This window comes from Protopterus annectens, chromosome 7.part0 (genome assembly GCF_019279795.1).
Source record: "Protopterus annectens isolate FY-2018-M chromosome 7.part0, PAN1.0, whole genome shotgun sequence".
NCBI lineage: Eukaryota > Metazoa > Chordata > Ceratodontiformes > Protopteridae > Protopterus > Protopterus annectens.
Genome location: NC_056739.1, coordinates 1,739,389,379 through 1,739,414,103, shown reverse-complemented (window position 1 = coordinate 1,739,414,103; position 24,725 = coordinate 1,739,389,379). Strand labels below are relative to the sequence as shown.

The 24,725-nt window shown below is 42.2% G+C and overlaps 1 protein-coding gene across 1 annotated transcript in view; it reads left to right on the top strand.

Moving 5' to 3' along the window:
* The window catches only part of VPS33B (VPS33B late endosome and lysosome associated), a 2,132,768-nt gene that overhangs the window by 1,970,152 nt on the left and 137,891 nt on the right, over positions 1 to 24,725 (top strand). The gene's annotated exons all lie outside the window — the stretch shown is intronic.

Here is a 24,725-nt window from a genome sequence, read left to right as displayed (position 1 = left end):
ATTCAGACAAAAACAGGGGTGTTTGATACACCCTGACATCAGTCACCTTCATTTGTTTGCCTGGATGTTAGGGTGTTAATTCCTTTTAGACACCTGTTTACTGGGGACGTGCTGCCGGCAAATGGAATAGGTTTTCTAGTTGGTGCCAGCAACATAACCATCATCCATTCAGGGTTAATTGTTTTCAGGTTTTACAATATTTGTGTGAATTACTATCCTGTGGCCTTTCTTATTCCTCTATCAAGGTTCATTTTTCAGCCATTTTAGCATGTCTGTCATGGACCCTCCTCTTTCAGTGCAGTATTACGTCAAAATGTTTTTTATAGGGGTTTTGCACAAGACGCCTCTATGTAAATCAGTGGCCTCTCCTTGAGATCTTACTTTTGTGTATGTGAAGCTAACACTTGCTTCATGTGAACCAGCTAAACTGGGTGACTTGAGGTTCTTAACATGAAAAGCAGTTTTTGTTTTACTGATTGTTCTGACCTCTGCAAGAAGAGTATCTGAGTTGGAAGATCTTATGGTGAGCCAGTCCTGTCTTATTTTCTAAAGTGACAAGAGTTTCTTTGAGAGTTAATCCTTCTTTTATGCCTTAAGTGGTATCCAAGTTTACATTAAGACAAACTATCCATCTCCCCGTTTTCTTTCCTGAACCTAAAAATGAGGGAGAAAGGATGTTGCATACTGTGGATATCCACAGACAACTCAGTTTCTGTCTTGATAGAATAAAATCTTTCAGATCTTCAGATCAATTTTTCATTTCTTGTGAAGGTAAGAATAAAGGATAGTCCATATTAATACAGTCTATTTCCAAATGGCTGTCTAAGGGGAAGCAGGACAGTTCGACCACAATGCAGTTGTATACACTTTCATGTTTAAATTTACATTTATTGTCTATGGGAGTAGCTAGTGGACAGTTTGACCCCGGACTATTTGACCCCAATTATATAAAAAAAAAGTTTTATAAATGCGTTTAATTGCTTAACATATCAATCACATTTAACTTTTTTATATGTAAATATTAATTTATTTAATATTTTATTTAATTTGCAAATATAATTAATTTAATAGTTTTTTAACTTTAAAATCAATATTTGACATTGTCAATATTATTTGACATTGTCAGACTGCGGTGGTGGTGTTGCGGTAGCATTGTTGCCTCACAGTAAGACGTTGTCCTGTTCGATTCTCAGGTAAAGCGTCTTCTGTGTGGGACACATGCCTGAATGGGCTATCTTTGTTGAAGGTTGTGCGTCAGAGCTGACAACTCGGCACGTATAAATCTACTGCCAATCATTAGCAGAGCGGAGTTCCACTGTGGCGACCCCTAACTGGGAAAAGCCGAAAGACACATTATTTGACATTGTCAGCATTAATATTATTTTAAATTAACAATAATATTATTACATATATTTCAAATGCATATGTTTTAAACAATTATGTATCCTCATGACTTCTTTCTCTTTTTTTTTTTTTTTTTTTTTTTTTTTGAGACAATCTTTGACATTTTCCCAATAACTATGTCGATGCATGAGCAGTATATAACATTTTTTCTTCTTTATGTCAAAATATCAGTGGCTTATTTTTTTCTTATACTCACCTTAACAAAACTATTTCAGGTATAGTCAAGGCGCACTCTACCAGGGCCTTGGCTTCTTCCATGGCTTTTTGAAAAGGGGTGGATTCTAGAAGTATGCTAGAAGCTGCTCTGTACATACTTTTACAAAGCACTATAAGCTTGATTCATTCTCTAGGTCTAGATCTGGCTTTGCTAGGACCACTCTCCAGGGGCTCTTGGACTCTTCTTCCACCCTACAAGTGTAAGTATGCTATGGTAATCTACCCATACATCTAAGGCTACTGCAGAGGTGATCAATATGATGAACAGTATAGCTGTGTAAGTAAACTTACCATAACAGTAGATGTTCGAATGATCACTGCTGCAGTTGTGTAAGTAAGCTTACTATAACAATAGATGTTCGAATGATCACTGCTTCAGTAGTCACTCACTCTCTCCATCCCCCTTATTTATTGGTATGTTTTTTATTGAAGGGTGTGGACATTTTTTTTTGCTATCATTCAGGGCTCAGCTTCCTTCTTTCTGTTGGCAGGAAAGCGCTGAACAGCTTGGTGCCCAAATTTGTTTCATCTCAGCTTGAGCTGCCTGACTGGGTGTGTTAAAGGTGCCCTGAAGCTTTGGAAGCTGACCAGCTGTTACATCCTTGGCAGGATATAACCCATACAGCTAAGGTTACTGCAGTAGTGATCATTCAGACATCTACTGTTAGGTAAGTTTACTTACACAACTATACTTTTTGAGGCCCCTGTACTGAGAAACCTTTTTAACTCCCCTCAACAGTTGCCTGACTGCTACACTTTAAAGATAGTCGGCTTCACTTATCTCTAAACCCGCATGCCTGGCTAGCCATCATTCATGATTCATGGGAGCTGAAGATTATCATCAAAGGCTACATTATTCCCTTTGCTTCCTCCCAACATTCAAAAAATAATCTCTGATGTTCAACCCAGAGGAATTTTGCAACAGAAGTATCTATGCTGCTGGAAAACGAGTCATCCAGGAGGTCCTATCAGACCAGCAAGGATCTGCAGTGTATTCAAGATTTTTTTTGGTTCCAAGAAAGACCGGGGACCTCAGGCCCATTCTGGACTTCAGTCAGGTGAATCAGTTTGTAAAACAAAAAAAGTTCCAGGTAACAGTTCAGTCCATTCAACCTCATCTGAGAAAGGTTGACTGGATGTGCTCAGCAGACTTCCAGGATGCTTACTACCATGTCTAGTTAGTGAGGCAGTCCAGGAGGTTTCTCTGCTTTCAGCTGAGAACCAATCTTTTCCAATTCAGAGCACTGCTCTTTGATCTCACGACAGCCCCCATGGTGTTCACCAAATGCATGGCAGTGGTGACAGCTTATCTAAGTCTGCAAGGGTTCCACATGTTCCCTTATCTAGATGGCTGGCACCTCACCACACACACCAAACCCACCAATGCAAAGACTTCTTGCTCCAGTTCTGTCATCACTTAGGAATGACTATAAACCTGAAGAAAAGCCAGCTGACACCAACGCAAACAACAGAATCTGATGTTGTCTCTTTCATTCCTCCTCACGGTTGGGTTATGGATCCGACCCTCAGATCTGACTCAGCCGCATTTTTACAGACTAGGATCCAAGTCTCAAGCTCCTCCCACTTCCCATAATGCACTGTCCTCTGTCAAGTCCCTCAGATCTCGTTTGCTGCCAGTAGTGTCACCAAGTCTTGAACTTTTTGTCATGATTCTGCAGTAGGATTGTTATCATTTTCTTCAGATAAGTGACTTTCTGTGTTTTTTCCTCCCCTTCCATTGTTGTACAGGTTTATAACCTTTCCTTTTTCTTCTAGCTCGGCAGTTAGTTTTTGCCTGCACTTTTTCCTTTTCTAGCCGTTGGATTTAAGCTTTCCCCTTTCTGGCTGTTGTTGTTAGTAGATAGTTATATATAAAGCTAGTTTTTGTATATTTCTGTTTTCTTGTGATACATTACTTTTTGGCTGTGGTTATCGTGTGGTGTTTTTCTGTTGTTTCCTTTAGTGGCAATATGTCAGAAAAACTTTCTGGTTTTAAAAGATGCTCTGAATGCAACCATAAGTTCCCACATTCTGATGCACATTCCTTATGTGTATATTGCCTTGGCCCGGAGCATCTGCAGACGGCTTGCTCTGTCTATGAGAGCTGCAATCCTAGGGTTATTGCCAACCACAATAATAAGTTGATTCTAAAGGGCCTCTTGGCTGCTTCTAGTTCCACTTCAGGGGCTCAAACCCCCTGTAAGACTGTGGCAGGGTCCTCTGACTTCAAGGAGCACTCTCATAAGTCCTCAAGGGCGTCTTCGGAGCCACCTTCCAAAGTTCCGATATGTTCAGATCCGACAGGTTGAGATCCTAGGACCACATGTGCTCAGGTGAATCCGATGCACTCTTCGGATCTGACTGGTTCTATCTAATCTCCAGTTCTCCTGAAGCTACTCCTTCCACCTTGGATCCTACAGCTAGGGGTCCCACACTGGTGCTAGGCATTGAGTCTGCTACTTCCCTCAGTCTGCAGCAGATGCCCGGTTGGCACTCCAGGCTCCCATCAGTGGCTTCTTCCAAGGCTTCTAGGAGCTGTTTGGAGGCCAACGTAGACAGGATGATCAAGAAGATTCTCAAGACTCGGATCCAGTTGGGGGTCTTCTCCGTGCCATACCTTCTGGGTTCTGCTAGTGTTTCCCTCCAAGCTCAGTCTCCTTCTCCAATCCATCCCTCAGTATTGGAGTGTCAGGATCATAGCCAACTGTGAGAGCTGGGTCGAGTATGAGGAGCTTACCTTCCTCCACTCCAACCATTACCCTGACTTCCTCTGCTCTGTTGTCCTCTGATCACAGCGGGTCTCTGATCCAGGACAGTTAGGGTCCGATTCTAACTGGAACCCAGAGTTCGGGGATCCCTGCCCTCTCTTCTTTAGTATAACCCACCAAAGTACATAAAAATACAAAAAAACATAAAGGAACTCTAGATGGCACCAATATCCACACACCAACAAGTGTAGTAACCAGTAACTTTTATTTGTTCTTATTCATTCTGGTACCTCGGCATTTCGCTTTCAGTGGAATGTTTTACACCACAGAAACACCCTATTTATACACCAAGTGCTACTTAACACAAATTGATCAATCAATTAATCTAAATTGACCTATACATTTAAAGAAAGCTGTATCCCAAGTATATTCAAACCACACATTTAAGTTTGAATATTACTTTCCTTAGTTAGAAATAAATCATAAACCTTCATATGTAAATATTTTCTGCAAAATGTAAATTCTTAACAAAATATCTCCCGTAATACAAAAATACATAATATATAGCATTCAAAAATATTTCCTCAAACTGTTTATCATCACATACATTAAAACTTTAATTATTATATGAAACATATAACAATACTTCATTATTAATATTATAAAGTTAAATTACTGTCGATGTTCATTCCACTAGGATAAAGAGTTCTAAAATTTATAATCATTTTGCATTCTAACTTATTTAATTCACCCTTAAAACTTCCCCCATGCTCCAAAATGGGACATTCCAACACACTAAAAAACAAACTAGTTACAGAGCCCCCCCATGCATAGACACAAAATGATCAACTACCGGACAATTACATCTTCTTGTATCTCCCAGATGTTCCATCACTCGGACTTTTACTTATCTTCAGTTCAGGTCTGATTCTACCTGGAACCCAGATCTCAGGGATCCCTGCCCTCTCTTCTTAAGTAGCCTTGGTACCTTTGGAACAGAGGAGGGATTCACCAGGTCCATCGGCCTTTTCTGTCTATAGAGATCTAGTCTCTTTGAGCTATGACCCTTCCCATCAACTTCCGTTGGATCAGAGACTTGAGTCTATCATACCTGTCCAGAGTCAGCCCATCCAGACTAGTCTCCAAACACTTCTTCCAGAGGGAGTCCCCACCTCTTCCGAGACCTCCTCTGAACATCCCACAGAGGAAATCCCTCGTAAGAAGACACGTAAAAGGAGGCACATTGACTCCCCTTGGAGTCCGTCACTGAGGACATGGATTTCGATGAAGGGGAATGATCCCACAGATCACCACCGGAGGATGTCTTCTTTGGAGAGGTTTTAGAGATCCTAAGGTAGAGAGGTGGTTGGTCAGCCCAGCCTCCTTCCTCGGATTAGTCCATGTTTTTGGAGGCTTCCGCGAAGGGCCCATCTACATCCTGGGTGGTTACTCCAGCTAATGAGCTTGTGGATTTGGTGCCTCACCTGGCCTGGAAGGAGCCAGACTCTATCAAATCAATTCCCAAATGCCCAGATAAATTTTTACCCCCCCCCCCCACCAAGGACAGACTGTATTGGACCTAGGGTATTCCAGTTGATGTCATGGTTGTGGCAGCAGCTACCAAGAAGGAGCTAGCTGAACAGAGCTCCACTGTCCATCCGCCGAACAGGGAGTCCATAGTGATGGACAGGTTTGGTAAGTGCATTTACGGCTCGACCAAATTTCTGTTGAGAGCGTTAAACAACCTGGCACACTTTACTCTGTTACAGAGGGAACTAGTAAAGGAACTCTCATACTCTCTGGCAAAGATCATGTCAGCGGAGGACTTCAAGAAGGTCTCACTGACTGAGAACTTTTTCGTCCTTGTACAATGCTTCCATGAGTCTTATCTCGTACTCCATGAAGGGTGCCTCACAGGTAGCTGGCTCAGGCATTGCTATCCGGAGACATGCCTAGATGAGGCTTTGCAATTTTGCAGAACCTTTTGAGGAGTCCTTTGTCAATGCCCCATTTGATGGATCCACCCTTTTCAGTCCATTGGTCAAAGAGACCCTAACCTGCAGTGAGCAAGAAGGGAAGACCTTGTCTGCCATTGGGGTCATGTTTTCAACTCTTTAGTGCACCTTTTTTAGAAACCAGTGCAATGGAAAGAAAACCTGGTTCTGAAAATCTCAAGGGTCTTCCCAGGATCAGCACAGGGATCCTTCCTCTAGAGGCAGAGGAGGAGGTTTCAATGGGAGATGTCACTCCAGTTGCAGAGGGGGTCCGCAGAATAAGGGTTTCAGGGAGCCTTTCTATGATAGAGACTGTAAAGCACTCCTGAAGAACTACTGGACTTCTCATCTCTGGAGTTAGTTGGGGATCATTTTTCTCTGCTTCGCCTGGACCGATATAACGCAAAACAAATAGGTGCTAAAGATTATATCCAGAGGTTATTACATTCCCTTTCTCCTTCCTCCACCAGAGAGGTCAAAGAGACTTCCTAACATTCCAACCAGTCAGAGGGAGTATGCAGTAGCAGAAATTCTAAATCTACTGTAAAAAAAGAGTCATCCAAGAGGTCTTGACTGAACAAAGAGGATTTGAAATTTACTCTTGCTTCCTTTAGTGCCAGAGAAAACTGGAGACCTGTGATCCATTTTGGATCCAAGCAAATTGAATTTGCTCATAAAGAAGGCGAAGTTGGAAATAGTGATGGTCTGTTCCATTCTACCACTGCTGCAGAAGGACGATTGAATGTGCTCGGTGAACTTAAAGGATGCGTGCTATCACGTCAAAATAGACGGACAATCCAGAAGTCATTTGCGCTTCCAGCTGGGTGCCAGTCTTTTTCAGTTCAGAACTCTGCCCTTTGGATTCACCACAGCTCCCAGGATGTTTACCAAATGTATGGCAGTAGTCACAGCTCATCTGATACTGCAAGGATTCTGGGTGTTTCCATATCTGGATGACTCGCTTTTCACTATTCCAACCAGGCATCAACTACTCCAGGCCAGGGATTAATTCTTCAACCTTGCCAGTCTTTTGGGTATCACCATAAAGCTGGCAAAGTGGAACCCATCCTTGGTTCAGAGTTTAGAATTCATTGGAGCTGCCTTAGGCACAGTTAACCAGATTGTGTTTCATCCCACTCATCGCGTTCAGACTTCGAGAGATCATGTTCAAGCCATCTTAAACCAGCCTTCCCCACTGGCAAGGCTGATACTTCAGGCTGTAGGATCTATGATGGCTGCCATTGCCTTAGTCCCTCTTGCATGGTATTTTATACAAGTTCTTCAAGGGACACTGGCTGCTCAATGGTCTATTCTCTGCCAGCCTCTGTCTGTTCCTATCAAATTGTCTTTGGTTTGCAGAAGGCATTTTCAGTGGCGTTTGCTGTCAGATGACCTAACGATAGGCCCTTCCTCCTTCCTTCCCCCTCCACCACAGTGACCACGGATTCTTCCCAATTGGGGTGGGGGGGCATTTTAAGGGAAAGATGGTCTAAGGCATGTGGTCCCACATTGAGACCAAGTTGCATAACATTGTTGTGGAGATGAGAGCAGTCCTCCTTATGTTCAACCCTTTCAGGACATTCTACCTCTAGGAACTGTTGTGATTCACACAGATGACATGTCAGTGGTGTGATACATCAACAAACAAGGAGGAACCCATTCTTACCTGTTGTACAGAGAGGCCATGAGGGTTTAGGAATGGGCGATGTCTTCAAACCATTTTCTACGTGCAACCCACATACTGGGAAAATCTATTGTCGCGACAGACAAGCTCAGCAGGTCTATTCTGACCCCTTACGAATGGTCCTTAAAACAATCAGAAGCAGACTTGATCTTCAGCCACTGGGGTCAACCGTGCTGCAACTTGTTTGCATCCCCCCAGAACAACAAGTGCAGCAACTACTTTGCTTTGATCCCCCCTCCTGGGGAGTCCCCAGGGTATGCTCTGGTTCATGAATGCCCCCCCTGGTCTCCTCTACACTTATCCCCCACTACCCTTGATCCCAAAGTTTCTTCAGAAGGCAAAGCATCTGAAGTCCTTGGTAATCCTCATTGCCCCCTATTAGCCTTGTCAGATTTGGTTCCCCTTCCTCTGGTCTCACCTGAAATATCCTCCATGGATACTGGAACCCAAACAGGACTTCCTTTTTCTCCTGACAGAGGGTTTTCACCCCAGTCTGATATCTCTCTAATTAACTGCTTGGTTTCTCCACTTCCAGTGATTGTTCGAAGGTCCAGGCTTGCTTCCCCTGTCCAAGACATTATTCTAGCCTCCCAAAAAACAGCTACCAAGAAAGTCTATGGGAGTAAATGGAAGAAATGTGTCTTCTGACCCTCTAATGAGAACATTGACCCTTTTTCAGCTCGGATTTCAGCTATCCTTCTTTTTCTTGCATCTCTGTTCAAAGAAGGAGCCAGCTTCTGTACCATCAAACTTCAATTAGCAGCCATCTTTAACTTTCATTCGGGTAATCTTTTCAGTTTCCCTACAACTTCCAAACTGTGCAAGGCCTTTTTGAAAGGAATCTTCCTCCTTAGCCCTCCAGTCAAAGATCCTTCCCCGCCATGGGATCTCACTGTGGTCTTACAAGGCTTAACTCAAAAAACCTTTTGAACCAGTCAGTGGTTGTGATAGTTTCTGTCATGGGAAGACAGTTTTTCTTATCGCCATCACTTCTGCAAAGAAACTTTCTAAGATTCAGGCCATCTTCTAAGCCTCCCTACATTGTTTTCCACAAACATAGAGTGTCCCTTCGTACTAATTCCTCTTTCATGCCCAAGATAGCTACAGAATACAACCTCAACCAGACCATACAACTACCAGTTTTCTTCCTAAATTTCTCTAAAGAAGGAGAACATTTGTTACATCTGCTTGATGTTCATAGGCAATTTCATTTTTATCTTCATAGGATGAAACCTTTTTGAAAGTCAGAACAATTATTTGTGTCCTTCTCTCATAGCCGTCTAGGTCAGATTGTTTCAAAAGTTGCTCTTGCTAAATCGATAACAGACTGTATTACCCTGATCTATACCAAGAATGGATTACAGCTTCTTCATTCTCCTAAGGCTCACTCAACTAGGTTTGTGTCCACCTCATCTGACTTTTCTTCCAGGGCATCTTTAGATGATATCTGTGTTGCAGCCACTTGGTCAAAAGCTTATACCTTTGTCTCGCATTACAAATTAGGCATTGTTTCCAGGAGCAGAGCTTCCTTCGGTTCGGCATTGCTCCGGCATATCCTTCCTTGAGATCACCCAGGAGTTGTATAGCTGGGGACTCTAACCCAACCATGAGGAGGAATGAAAGAGGCAACATCAGATTTATATTTATACTTACCATAACTTGGTATCTGTGTTGTCTTCTTTAATTCCTACTCACCTTCCATCCCTGCCATCGCCCTACATGGTAGTCTAGAAGACCTGGAGAGAACTTTTTTAGGAACTGATGTTCCCAGTTTTGAGCCTCTGGTTCTTAATGTGTACTAACTTCTTTCTTCTCTACCCTCTATCAGCTATTTGTGCAGGAAACTCAATCTGAGGGACTTGGACAGAGGACAGTGCATTATATGAAGTGGGAGGAGCTCGAGACTTGGATCCTGGTCTGTAAAAATGCAGCCGAGTTGATCCGAGGGTCAGATCCATAACCCAACCATGAGGAGGAATGAAAGAAGACAACACAGATACCAAGTTATGGTAGGTTCATAGGTAGGTACTAGGCTATTGGCCCTAGGGCCTGTATAAGCCTAGCCAAAAAATGTACCCTGGCTTTCGCCACCCAAGAAAATTATTTTCCTGTGCCCCTATCGAGCAGAGCCCACAGAAGTGATCCCTGGGGTGAATTTCCCATTTCTCATTTCCCATCCAGTCATCAAGATAAGATTTTTCTTGAAGAGTGCTAATGAGGAGCTCTGTTTGACATAGATAGGTAGTCTGTTCCAGAGTATGGGAAGTCTCTGGGACAGGAATCTATCCCTCCAGCATGTTCTGTTTATTGTGGTAACAAGGTTTAGGTGGATACAGATGCTTGTAGAGGAGGCTATGAGACAATTGGGGGACACTGAGTATTACAGGTATATGCCCTTGGATCCTTCTCCACATTTTCAACTAAAAATAGGACAGTTTATGACTCAAGCAGTAGTGGAGGGGGTTATTACACAGGACATTAAGGAACAACTGATGGTTCTATCTCCCACAAAACAATATTTCTATCTATTGCCCAAGATACATAAACATGCCACCAATCCACCAGGTCGACCCATTGTTTCTGGACATGGGTCTATTACTGAACCACTATCAGAATATTTGACTTACTATCTAAAACCTTTGCTTCCGTATATAAGATCTAGAATTCAAGACACTACTCAATTCTTGGACATAATTAATGACACACAACTTGAATCTCATTGGTTATTATGTACTTTGGACATTACCTCTCTATACACTAACATTCCACATTGGGCAGGTCTACAAGCTTTGGACTATTGGTTGGGGAGATCTGGGCTCTATAAATCGGGATTCAACACCTTCTTGGTATGCCTGACAGAATGTGTATTGACCAGCGATGTGTTTTACTTTCAAGATAAGTGTTTTTGGCAAATTAAAGGGACAGCGATGGGTGCATCCTTTGCACCCATCTATGCTGATCTTTTTATGGCATATATGGAGGAGGTTATTATTTATGACCCGAATCATAATATCTATATGTGTGAAATGGACATTTGGCGTCGTTATTTGGATGATTGTTGGTTGGTGTGGAAGGCTGATGAACATTATCTTAAAGAGTTTCTTGATTATCTTAATGACAATGTATGGGGCATTGAATTTAAATTGTCTTTTCACAGATGCAGGATGTTTTTTCTGGATGTGGAAGTCAATAGAAATGCAGATGATACATTGTCTACTACCATTTACAGGAAATTTCCTGAATATAACTCTCTATTACATGCTTCCAGCTTCCACCCACAACATATCATCCAAAATATACCCAAATCCCAATTTCTCAGAGCCAGGAGGATCTGTTCCAACCAACAGTTTTATGTTAAAACAAGAGATGACCTTGTCTGCAGATTTAAGGAGAGAGGTTATCGTCCAGGTACTATTAATCAGGCTAAACAATGGGCATCGAATTTAAATAGGGAAGATTTGTTGTGTTATAAACATCAAAATAATGATGTTGTCCGACAGCCCTTACGATTGGTTACAACCCATGGACGTAACACCAAGGGTTTCATTAATATTATTCAGAGACATTGGAATGTCTTGATGGCCGAAGATAAACTCCATCCTTTAATCAGGGACAGATGCTCTTTCTCTTTTAAAAGAGGACAAACTATAGGTTCCAGGCTTAGTCATTACAAAAAACCTGTGAATAACTTTACAGTCCTTACTCAAACCTCTTTGACAGGTGGTCCAGTTCTAGGTTGTATTTCATGTGGTCATTGTGTACATTGTATGCGGGTTTCACATACCCGTGAATTTACTAGTAAGAACACTTCTGAGATCTTTCAAATCGAAATTTGGGCCAATTGCAGTACCAAGTGGGTCATCTATCTGGTGACCTGTACTTGTTCTGCCTTTTATGTGGGGCAGACTTCCAGAGCTTTTCGTTTGAGAATTGGTGAACATCTTAGTGATGTTAAAAATAAACGTCCTAACAATGCCCTATTTAAACATAGTTTGCAACACAAAACGGCTTTTTTTAAGTTTGTGATTATTGATCATGTTAACGGTATTTGTAGAGACAAAGATAGCTGGCATGAGTTACTAAACTTTAAAGAAAAGAAATGGATAGTCAAACTGGGAGCCCTGTTTCCACCTGGTCTTAATGACCAATTTTGATTTATTGTTGAATTGTGGTGATTGGTTCTGATGTTAATCACCAGTTATATATATATATATGTATATACTGAGTGGTATTTGTTTTATTGCTTTTTTGTGTTTGTATCCACTGAAGAAGGCTCTGTTGAGCCGAAACCGGTTTGGACTTTGTATATGTCTGCCTTTGTTATCCCAGGGATTTTTCCACTGGGTTGAATAAACTGTTTCTTCACCTTCCACGCTTGCTGGCCTCATTTTTGTGGTAACAAGGTTTAGATCCCTAGAGCGTGTAACCCGGAGGGATTGGGATTTCTTTAAGTGGAGCATGTCCAACAGCTCTGGGTTTGACATAGCTTTGTATGTTAGGCAGAGATCGCCCCTGAGTAGGCAATATGCGATGGAGTAACGCTGTAGTTTTTTGAGACGGTCTGCGTAGGGCATCTGTTTGAGGCCAGTAATCCTCTTTGGTAAGTACATAACTTATAAATTCATAGGATGCCAGTGGGACATGACATCCCAAATTGCCAAACTTGCAAATATGAGGTTTCTCTTATTTCATCATCAAGCTTCTGAAGTGCTTTCTTCCCTAAGTCCCCCAGCAGGATTAATTCTTTGTCTACTGGGGTCAGTGACTGCATCCATTACTCCGTTTCCTCAGGCAAGATATTACATGAAGGTGCTGCAGTGGTCCCTATTTTTTCAGTGGTTGATCCTACATCAACCACTACATTCTGTTGTATGTTTCACACCAATCTTTATTGGCTGACCTCTCCTCTAGTCACCCATGGATGCCCTTTCACCTTTCCACCTCCTAGCAGCCACAGTGACCACAGAAGCCTCTCTTTTGGAATGAGGGTGGAGGGGCAATTCGAAGGGAAGATGGGACAAGGCACATGAACAGTAACAGAGGTCAAGCTTCTCATCAGTGTTGTGAAGATAAGGGCAGTCCTCCTAGCACTGCAGGCCTTTCAGGACTCTCTTCCCAAGGCTGTGATCTCTTCCCAGATGGCTAACATGGTAGTGGTCTGGTATATCAACAGACAAGGGAGGACCCATTCATATCCATTATGTCGCGGAACCTTGAGGGTGTGGCAATGGGCACGGTCTTCCCATACTTTCTAGTGGCAGAGCACTTCCTGGGAATTCATATATCTTGATGGACAAATTGACAAGTCCAGTCTTGCTGCCTCTTGAGTGGTCTCTCAAGCCATCAGTGACAACTATGATTTTCAGCCACTGTGGCCAGACATGCTGTAATCTCTTTGCAGCCCACTTAAACACCAAGTTTAGCAGCTTCTTTGCCTTGGGATATTACCTTGTTGCTTCAGGCCCTAACTTCTCCCTTTGGGCCTGCAGCATCAGTACACCTAAAATTTCTGTCTTGGAAATTTATTTTCCTGGTGTTAATTACATTAGCTAGGAGAATTTTGGGGTTAGTAGCCTTATCTTGCAAACTTGCATATTTTATTTTTCATAAAGACAAAAAAATCTGTTCAGATCCATCCAAATTTTCTTCCAAAAGTGGCCTCAGAAGCTGCTGTTAACCACACTATTACTCTATTAGAAAATTTTGGAAAGAACACTGGTAAAGGGAAATATTCCTTGCATTCTATGGATGTTCTCCATCAGTTGAAAGTATTTTTGCATCATACCAGGGAAGAAGGACAGTTGAACTTTTTCTTTTCTTCTCCAAGAGCAAATTGGGCCAGGGCATGGCTAAAGTCACATTGTCCAGGTGACTGATTGTATTGCCTTTGTCTCTAATGAAAACAGATTGTCTCTACCTTACAAACCAAAGGTCCTCGAAAGAAAACTTGCAAGAGGAAGCATTTGGACTCCCCACAGGAGTCAATTACATCTGACATGGACCTCGATGAATCAGAAGGGTCCCCACGGTTGCCCCCTGAGGATGTCTCCCTTGCGGCCATCCTAGAGATCCTAAAACAGACAGGTGGCTGGAAGCCCATCAACCCTACTGATGAGGAGGGCCATATACCTGAAAGCTTTTGGATCTCTACCCTTCTCCTCCTGGGTGTCTCCGCCTTTCGACGAGCTCATGGAATTAGTTTGTCAAAAGTCATGGGAGTTTCCAGACACAGTGGAGCCCGTCCCTAGGAGGCCTAATAAATTTATCACCAGCCTAGAAGACAAAGCTTTTTTAACAAAAGGTGTTCCGGTAGATCCTGTGGTGGTGGTGGCAGCCACTAAAAAGGAGTTATTGGAAACGTCCTCATCTTTTCATCCTCCGAATAAAGATTCACTCATGATAGACAGATGCAGAAAGCATGTTTTCATCAGTGGCCTTTACCCTTAGGTCCCTGAACTATTTAACCCACTTTACGAGGTTACAGAGAGATCTCATAAAAGAGCTAAGAGATTCTCTCCAGGGTTCAGTAGCTGAGGGGATATCAGAAAAAGTGTTATCCCAGCTCTCCACCCTTAACTCCCTGGGGAACTCGTCCATGAGGCTAATCTGTTATGCAGCCGATGGAGCGAGTAGGTCAGCGTGTTCAGGAATCACCCGTAGGAGACAGTCCTGGATGTGCTTCTGTAACTTTGCAGAACCCTTTAAGTCATCCTTTATAAACACCCCCTTTGATGGCTTGTCCTTGTTCGGGCCTAAAGTAATAAGAGACTTTAACCAGGTGTGAACAGGAGGGAAAGCCTCTCTCTGCTGTGGGAGTATGTTTTTCCACCTCTTCCAGACCCTATCCCAAGGGTCAAAAGCGTGGAAAGATGTGGTTCCGGAAATCCCAGAAAGTTCTTCCTGACACACGTGGTGAACCCTCCTTCAGTGGCAGAGGATGAGGTAATAATGGAAGATGCTGACCATGCGGCAGAGGGGGTCCGCAGAACCAAGGTGATGGTGAATCCTTTTTTGTTAAGCCTTTTCAGCGCTCCTGAGAGGAGGTCCATCTATCCTACTCTGGAGGCAGTTGGGGAATGCTTGTCTTTGTACTCAGTCGCCTGGCTAAAAATTACAAAAGACAGATGGGTGCAAAGAATCATATCCAGAAGTTACTCAATACCCTTTTCAATGCCACCTCCGCAAAGCAAAAGAATCCCAGATGTTCCACCCAGCCAGGGGGCACCAGCAACCATAGAAATTCAAAAGTTGCTGGAAAAAAAGAGTCATCCAGTCAGTCCACGCAGACCAAATAGGATCCGGAACTTACTCAAGATTCTTTTTAGTTCCAAAGAAGACAGGGAACTGGAGACCCATATTAGATCTCAGCAGACTGAACAAGTCAGTAAAAAAGACAAAGTTCCAGATGGTCACATTGCAGTCAATATTTCCTTTTCTAGGAAAAGACAATTGGATGTGCTCGATAGACCTTCAGGATGCGTACTACCACATAAAATGGACAGGCCATCCAGAAGTCACCTGCACTTTCAGCTGGGAGTCAGTCAATATCAATTTCAGGCTCTGACCCTTGGCCTCACTACAACCCCCAGAATGTTCACCAAATGTATGGTAGTAGTCACGGCTCACCTGAAGCGACTAGGTTTCTGGGTGTTTCCATACGTAGATGACTGGCTCCTAACTGCCACCACCAAGCAACTACTCATCCAAGCAAGGGACACAACCTTAAAACTATTTGCACAGTTAGGAATTACTGTCAACTATGAAAAATCTGCTTTATTGCTGTCTCAACATACAGTTTTTATAGGAACAGAATTAAACACAGTCACAATAATTGTAAACCTTCCGAAAGAGAGAATTCAGGTCCTTCAAAAACATGTTCTGAATCTTCTACACAAAACAAAAGTTCAATCCAGAGAGGTTCTAAAGGTACTGGGCACAATGGCAGCTGCTATCATAGTAATTCCCCTAGTACGCATGCATATGAGGATCCTACAGTGGCTTCGTTTTGCACAATGGTCAATGCAGACGCTTCCAATGTCTCACAAAACTATTCTGACGCAAACTTGCAAAAAAGGTCTACTTTGATGGCTTCAATCAGACCAGGTGACAGTAGGCAAACCCCTTGTTCCCCCAGCTCCGCTAGCCACTGTGACCACGAACGCTTCCCAGATGTGGGGGGGGGGGGCATTATCTAGGAAGAACTGGCCAAGGCATGTGGCAAGAACACGAGGTTCACTTGCACATCAGTGTTCTACAGATGAGAGTGGTGCTTCTAGCGTTGCAGGCATTCCAGGACTCTCTACCTGTAGGAACAATTGCAATTCGAACAGACAATATGTCAGTGGTATGGTACATAAACAATCAAAGAGGAACCAAATCATATCCCGTTTGTCGAGAAGCCGTCAGAGTTTGGCAGTGGATAACTTCCTCCCAGCGCTTTCTAATAGCAACGCACATCCCGGGAAGATCCAACGTGATTGCGGACAAACTCAGCAGAGAAATGCTGATGCATCGCGTATGGTCCCTCAAACAAGAGGTAGCGGAGAGCATTTTCCACAAATGGGCCCAGCCTTGCTGTGATCTTTTTGCCACATCCACAAACACAAAATGCAGCAACTATTTTGCCCTAATTCCCCCTCCGAGGAAGTCCCCGAGGGATGAACTGATACACGATTGACCCTGGGACTCCTGTATGCTTTTCCCACCTTCCCATTAATAGCCAGAGTTATACAGAAAGCCAGCATATTGGGAACGACCTTAATTCTGATAGCCCCTTATTGACCTCGTCAAATTTGGTTCCCGTTCCTACAACCTCATCTTCAGGAGGAACCTTGGATCCTGGACTCAGTGCCAGATCTTCTGATCCATTCTTCAGGAGTTCCTCACCCATCCTTAGAAACCCTCAAGTTGACAGCTTGGCTGCTCCAGTTCCAAACATAGCCAGGTTACAAAATCTTTCATCTGCTGCATGACACATTTTGATATCTTCTCATAAGACATCAACAAGAAGACTGTATCTTAGCAAATGAAAAAGGTTTTCTAGTTGGGCTTTAGAAAATAAAAGTGACCCTTACTCCACACCTCCTTTCTTCTATTTTAGAATTCTAATAAAGCTTTTTGAAGAGGATGCTGCAGCTGCTACCATTAGGTACAATTAGCAGCAATATCAAATTTTCATCTAGGTAAAAATGGACCAAACATTATGTCGCATAGATTGTGTAAAGCCTTTCTTAAGGGCACTTGTCTTTTAAGGCCACCAATAAAATACCTCAACTTCATCCTATCCAGGATAATTCTTCCACCATTTGAACCTGCATCTTAATGCAAGTTAAAATTTTTAACTTAGAAAATTATCCTTTTAGTAGCCATCACTTCAGGTAGAAGGATGTCAGAACTGCAAGCACTTTCAATCAAGCCTCCATACCTCTTGTTTCACAACAACAGAGTTTCCCTGTGAACAAATCCAGCCTTCCTACCTAAAGTCTGTTCAGAATCCAATTTAAATCAAACCATAGAATTGCCAGTCTTTTTTCCCCAAGTATGGCAATAAGGCAGAATACATGCTACACCAACTTGATGTCTACAGACAATTACGTTTCTATTTACATAGAACAAAAGACTTCAGGAAATCTGATCAACTTTTTGTGTTATTCTCAGAAGCTAAAAAAGGTACAGTGATAGCAAAAAAACACTTTGTCCAGATGGCTATCAGACTGTATTTCCTTTACTTATAACTCAGTAAATAAGAAATTACCAGGCAAAGTAAAGGCTCATTCAACTAGAGCCATTGCTACTTCTTCAGCCTTTCATGCCAAAGTTCATATAGATACCATTTGTACAGCAGCAACTTGGGCAACACCTCATACCTTTATCACTCATTACAAAGTAGATATGGCCTCCAGGGACAGGGCTTCCTTTGGGTCCACTGTGCTGAAGAATATACTCCCGTGAGACACTCAGAATTAATGGTGCTAGGGATGCTGTCCTATCAGTTAAGATTGAAGGTGAGATGGGACGACTTCACAAAAAGAAGTTATGTTCTTACTATAACATTCCATGTGAGTTGTCCATCTTGCCATCCATTCTTATGTCTCTCCTTCCAACTCCCAGCCTGTGGATTCCTAGGGGATCTGGACTTTATTAATAATGGGACTTTGACCTTTTTCAGGTTTTTATGATCTGAGGAGCACACTAGGGCATCATGGGATAGGGGATTAGCCTCGAGCTAGTTGAAGACCTCGAGCATGTAAGAAAACAGCCAAGTCGGAGCCAAGCATTGGCTCCGAACCCATCAGTTAAGAATGAATGGCGAGATGGACAATTCACATGGAACAATATGGTAAGAACATAACTTATTTTTAGGAGGATGAGTTAAGTTTATGGCACAGCAAGAATGATGTAATGTTGGAGTGAAAAAACTTGTTAAAAAGAAAATCTGTATGGATTTTATAGGACAATAACAACATAAACTATTCTTACAATGTGCTTTCTTTTCCGTTAATGTATTTAAACTCACTTTCAGGTTTAATGTGATTTAATAAAGATGTTTGGATAAAAAAGAAGCTGCTATAAGGCCCCCTGTTTGGCAGACAATGTAAATGATTCTCACTTAGTATCCTGCACCACCCCATTTAGTAAGTATGTGATTTTTGACATATATTGGGTGCATGTAAGATTTACATTTCAGTTATTCTACAGTCAAGGTGTTTGTGTCAGTAATTATGGGCATTACAATCTTATAGATGTCAGGATCATGATTCATAACCCACTGTTAATGCTGCTTAAGTACTATATTTTCATCCTTCGCTAAAGAATCCATCATCACCATGGGACTTGAACTTCATAGTAGGTGAGTCTGCCTCTACCATATGAACCTGCTAGTTTGGTGGCATTTAATTTTTTCCTTGGAAAAAAAAACTGGTGGCTGTCATTTCCATCTAGTGCATCTTGCCCTTTCAGGCTTTAATGTGCAGATAACCATATCTGGTCATTCACAAGCAGTAAATATTCATCAGGACAAAACTTCACTTTCTACCAGCGGTATTTTCAGAGGTATCCCTGAACTGTTTCATTAATATGTCACTGTTCTTGGCTAATATAGAAATGAGAGAGAAAGAGTCCATCACATGTGCACATGTACAGTAACTCAAGTACTCTTCAGGTGGGTGCTGCAGTTCAGAAAGATGAACTGGTTGTTCATCTCCTTTATTTTAGAGAGGGAAGGGCATTCATTTGCCAGGCATACACTTTCCATGTAGATTTCCATTGTGTCATAATTTTCCTCCATGTTTAATAATACAGTTTCAAATCTACATTATTTCTTGATTTTCAGGAAAGTGGTTTCTGGTGACAGAGGTGAACTGGCAGACTTAGGGGTTGTGAGTGCTTATGTAATCTGTGCATCACATCATGGCATACATTGACAAGATGCAGACATATCCCTAAACTTGTGATTATGATAGAAATGTTGAATTCTGATTGGTGGAGAAGAAATATTAATTCTAGAACCTAGCAAAGTCGGTCCTGTAGTCGATAATTATATGGTGAGAATGTAACTGTCATGTTATAGACAGCTTCTGTCTAACATACCACTCTAGGAATCATGCAGAGACAGAGAGGATGTGGAGGGAAGCCTCTACTGGAAAAAAAAAAAAATCAGTATTCTTTTTGCTGTCATTGCAGGATTGTTCAGTAGACCAATCAGGTGCTCGTTGTTGATCTTTTTCAAAGGTGGTCTTCACAAAACAGTCTGATCCTTCTACAAAAACAAGCCCTGCTGAAGATCAGTTTGTGCCACTAGAACTCTTGAGCAGGCCTAGACTCTACTGCTAATAGGGACTGTAGAATCTGTCTTGGCATTTAAGTATGGTTAAGGGTTTTACTCCTACCTGTTCCTTGTCCCAAGTGGAATGGATGATTTCTGTCTCTTTCTGAGTCCCAACAGCTTCAGTGTGTGCACGTTACATCTCTTCTTCAGTTGACTATCTTACAAGGGATCATGGCTCTGCACCTGCAGAGCATCTGAGTAGTATTCATGGGGATTATATGACATAGCAGCATTTAAGGTCCACATAGGCAATATTCCTGGATCACTCTAAGTGGATATCACTTCTGTTACAGAGTGTTGACATTTGAGTTTTCTGTAACATTCAAAGTTTTCCCTGAGGGTTTTGAGCCTTCCAGGAGAATGATCTTGTGTCCTTTACCTGGGTGACTGATTGGCTGCTGGTAGCCCTTTCCAGGGACACTTTCAGATTATCCATGCTGTGGGAGTTCTCATGGTTACACTCCCTAGGGGTGACCATAAATTGGAAGGCATTCCCCCTGACTCCTGCTCATGGGTTGCGTACATCAGTGCAGTGTGTGATACTGGATGAGAATGCAGTACAAGGTCCAGAGATTACTATGCCTTCTGGTCTTGAAGGCTGCCATGAGTTGTGTTGTGCCACTTACATGCCTTAGGATTTTGCTGTTGCAGTGGATTGTAAGGTGTCAGCTTCTTCAGACCCACCACTCACAGTCTTACTTTTGGTGTTAGACCCATGTCATTGGATCATGGTGTGATGGGAAACCTACATCAAGTTTTTTACTAGGCCTTTCCTTTCTGCAGCTGAATACACTGAAGATTCAAAGCTTATTCTTTTACTGCAGGCTTGGAGAACTCAGGCTCCCACATGGTGTGGGGCCTGTAGTCCTTCTGGAGTAAGGGCTTCAGATAATTTATTTGGAATTAGGGGTAGTATTTCCAGCTCCTAAAAAACATCAAGAAGAAGTTGTTAATGGGGACTACTTTTTATCCACTTGATCCACATACCTTGGTGCCTAACAAAGCAAGGGGTCACAAGGTCGTATCCTTCACAAGGAGGTAGTGCTTCCCTAGTAGTGTGGCATAGACATGAGCATCAGTCTGCTGGCAGGTCACATCTTCAGAGAAGTCAGTGAGTTGGTGGGCACTTTGAGCCAGTCTTCTCCTGGAGATGTGTATCAAAATGTCAGTTCTGGTCAGAGTCTTCCAAAAGTAGGGCACTCCAAAGATTAACTTTTAAACCATATGGAGAATGTGATGCCCTCTGTTTTTCTACGGAATTCAGCAAAACAGATGATAGTGGTTCTGGTGGATGTAACTGAGTCCATGTGTCATTGCAAAGTTCTTAGAAGAAAGTCCATAACTTACAGTTTTCACTCCCTTTTACCCTCTTTTAACCAAGAAGGATGATTTTGAAGCACTTAAGATTTTTGGCAATACAAAAACAAAACTCTCATTATCCAAAGTAAGGATATGTTCTCTACTGTTGGAGCTGCAGCTGGGTCAACTTCAAGGTCTGCCTACTGATGTAGGCAGACATGGTGCTGTGGTGCATTACTCTGACTATGGTGTGTAGGGCCTGGGTTTGAGACTTGGCAGAGCTGATTATTAAGGGTTGGGAGGGTGGCCTAATGGTTAAGGTGTTTGCCTTACAAACACAAGGTCCAGGGTTTGAGTCTCACAAGGGATAATTGGCTAGGCTTACAATGGCTCACAAGGGCACTTAGCCTAGTACTAACCTATGAACCTATGTAGGCCCTTTGATCCCAGTGAATTTGTTGGCTGTGGTCCTCGATGTTATTGAAGTTGCTTAGATGCCGTTCATTTGGCAGGTCTGTGCCTCCAGATGTATACATTTATCATTTTAGGGCATTGCAGTACCCTGAGCTGCCCTGTATGGTCATACTGCAAGGAGTCTTGACTTATTACAGACATGTACATGATTTGGGTTTCATTTATTCCACAGTCAGGGTGCATGTGTTACCTACTTCTGCACACCATGACCTTAGGGACAGCTGTATTGAGATCCAGCACTAGCTGATCAGGCAGTTCCTTACAAAAGTGCTGCATTTTCATCATCCTTTAAAGAATCCCTGCTCTTTCAATAGACTTTAACTGTCCACCACTTGAGACTGTTAGCTTACTGGCATTGAAGTTTACTTATTGGAAAATGCATTTTGTGGTAGCCAGAGGCTCTGCTACTAGGGTTTGTGAGCTTTAAGCTGTTATGTTTAGGAGTCAATAGCTGGTCTTTCGTAAGTAAAGTCTGGAGGAACCCATATTTACTTACAATGGTGGTTTCATATTTGTCCATGAACCAGTCAATCAAAAGTTTTCATGGTGGGGGTAGAAATCAATGCAGGTAGGTTCCTACACATTTTGAACTTGCACCAGCAGCTTAGGTGTCACTGAAGTGGATGCTTAAGTTTAGGAAGATAGACCAATTGTTTGTCTCCTTTGTGGCAGTTATGGAAGGGCTTGTGACAGCTATGCAATAAACTTTGGAGCATTAGCACTGACATCATTTTCTGTATGCAGACAATCCTTTTTCCGTTTGGACAATCTGCCTAGAAATAGCCTTCTCATTCTGTTGATATCCCAATGTCAACATTTGGGAAAGCTGACGCCTGCTGTTATTTGTGAGTCCTTGAGTGATCATGGAGTTTTGTTGACACTCCTTGTTGGAAATTTTGCTGGGGATCCTTTGGCAATGTACATTGTCACTTAGTATGTTTGCAGCCCTTGGATCATTATGGAGTTTTTTGAGGCCATTAAACGGAGGTCTTGCTGAGCATACTTTTGCAAGTAGATTGTCATCCAGTAGATCTAGTGCTCCATCACCACCATTCTGCTTCAATGTTTCAGTCTGAAATTTTTCACTTATGATTAGCACACTATAATTTTAAAGAAAGTAAGTAAATTAATAAAAGGTGATGGCCTCAAGCATTTCTCTAGGCAAGGAAGCTCACTGATCATAGTATTAAAGACTGCCATCAGAGTTACTTCATTTGTTGTTTTGAAAAACCTTTAACAGCAGATTTGTTGACCCTATCTTCAGAAAGCCCATGTCCTGGTTTGGAGTCTTTACCACTGGCATAGTTCTGCTGCTTGCCATCAGAATTCTTAGACTGATCTACTGTCTTATGGAAGGAATTTGCCTAGCTGGCATGTTCTTCATCTTACCTCTCTTAGTAACTGATGGAATGCTTAGGGTGTTGGTCTAGGCTTCAGGATCCTAAATTCAAGCTTATGCCATCTCCCCTCATGAGTTCCATTAGCTTTCTGTGATGGATACCGTAACTCATTCATCTCCTCTTCCTCATCCTTTGGTAGATTGAGGAGGTTGGAGTGCTACAATTCCCACTTGAGAACCCAACTCTTAGATCCATGGAGTTTACTTGATACAGAGGGTGGACAGTAAGAGCCGAGGTTCGGCTCCAATCCCAAGAGTAAGAATGAAGGGCGAGATAGACTACAAACATCGAACATTATGGTAGGTGCATAACTTCTTTTTTTTTAGATATTATTTACTTGTTTCTGTGAGTTATGGTTTTGCAATTTTAACGGATTGTTTATACTATACAGTTCGCTGCTGCTATATTGCTTACATTAATAAATTTAGTAAGGCAATAGACGCTAGAAAGTGAATGTACCAGGATAAAAAATGCAAGTCAGGGGAAGACATTTGTTTAAAAGACAGTAACTTTAGTATCTCCAAGAAAATGTTTAAGTCCTACGGGGGGGGTGGGGGTATGAATGAATGGGCATAGGTAAAGAATACACCTTAGAAACGTCTTAACTATAACCTACTGCTTTGTCAGCTACAGGATCATAAAATGCTGAAATACCAGGCACATGAACCTTGATAGTGAAATTCTTAGTCCAGCATTGGACAAAAACAGCAAGTAATCCAGGATGCCAAAGACCTTAAGAGAAAGGATATTAAGGCCCTTTACACTACCTACAAGGCAAACTTCTAATACATCTTATTTTAGTCTCCATTCTTAATCTGAGGGCTCTTTTGTAATTAGATGTGTGCATGGAACCCTAACAGGCTGCTTAGTTAGGGGATCATAGAACGAGGCATTAATAATGTTCAGTACTCGTTCTTTAGATTTGAGACTTCTTAACCGAGTACTCTTACTGAACAAAGTTTGTTCTTTTGTTTGTTTTATGGAATTATCCCATCTCCAGATCTTCCATTTGTATTCAGCAACTAATCGAGATTTCCATCCTTGACTCCCAGGTGCATCCCCTTTGTCTCTTGGAGGAATGCTGTCCTAAAGAAAGGAGCTGAGAATAAAGGACAGGCCACTTTCTTTTACTGGCACTTCTCTGTTCATGTGACTGTGTCATTTTGAGGAGAAGGGCTGCCCTTATAAGTAACAAATTGTTTGGAATTCATAGGTTCATAGGTTAGTACATAAGCTAACTGCCCTTGCGAGCCATTTTAAGCCTAGCCAATTATTCCTGGTGAGACTCAAACCCTGCACCTTGTGTTTGTAAGGTAATCACCTTAACCATTAGGCCACCATCCCTCATAGGCAGAATAATGCAACCTAATAGCAGGAGTTCATTATATCTTGGACTACTGAATGAGCACTTGGTTAAATCTGTAGATATAATAAAATATTAACAACATGACAGGTAGAGTCAAGAGCTGGAGATCACGAGGTCATATGTACTGTGTTAATGCATGGATAATGTGTGTGGGCCAAGGTGCCCTGCAGACACTGAGCAGTGAAGCTCAAGATTTTAAGAAAAGCTGCAGGAGGACACAAGGTGTGTATGCCCAGATTTTTCTTCCACCAAGTAAAGAGGGCCCTCTTGAAGATCAGCTAATACAGTGAGTGCTCTTTTGTCTGTGTTTTCTGTAGTCATCGATGAACCATGTAAGTCTTATCCATAGAGCT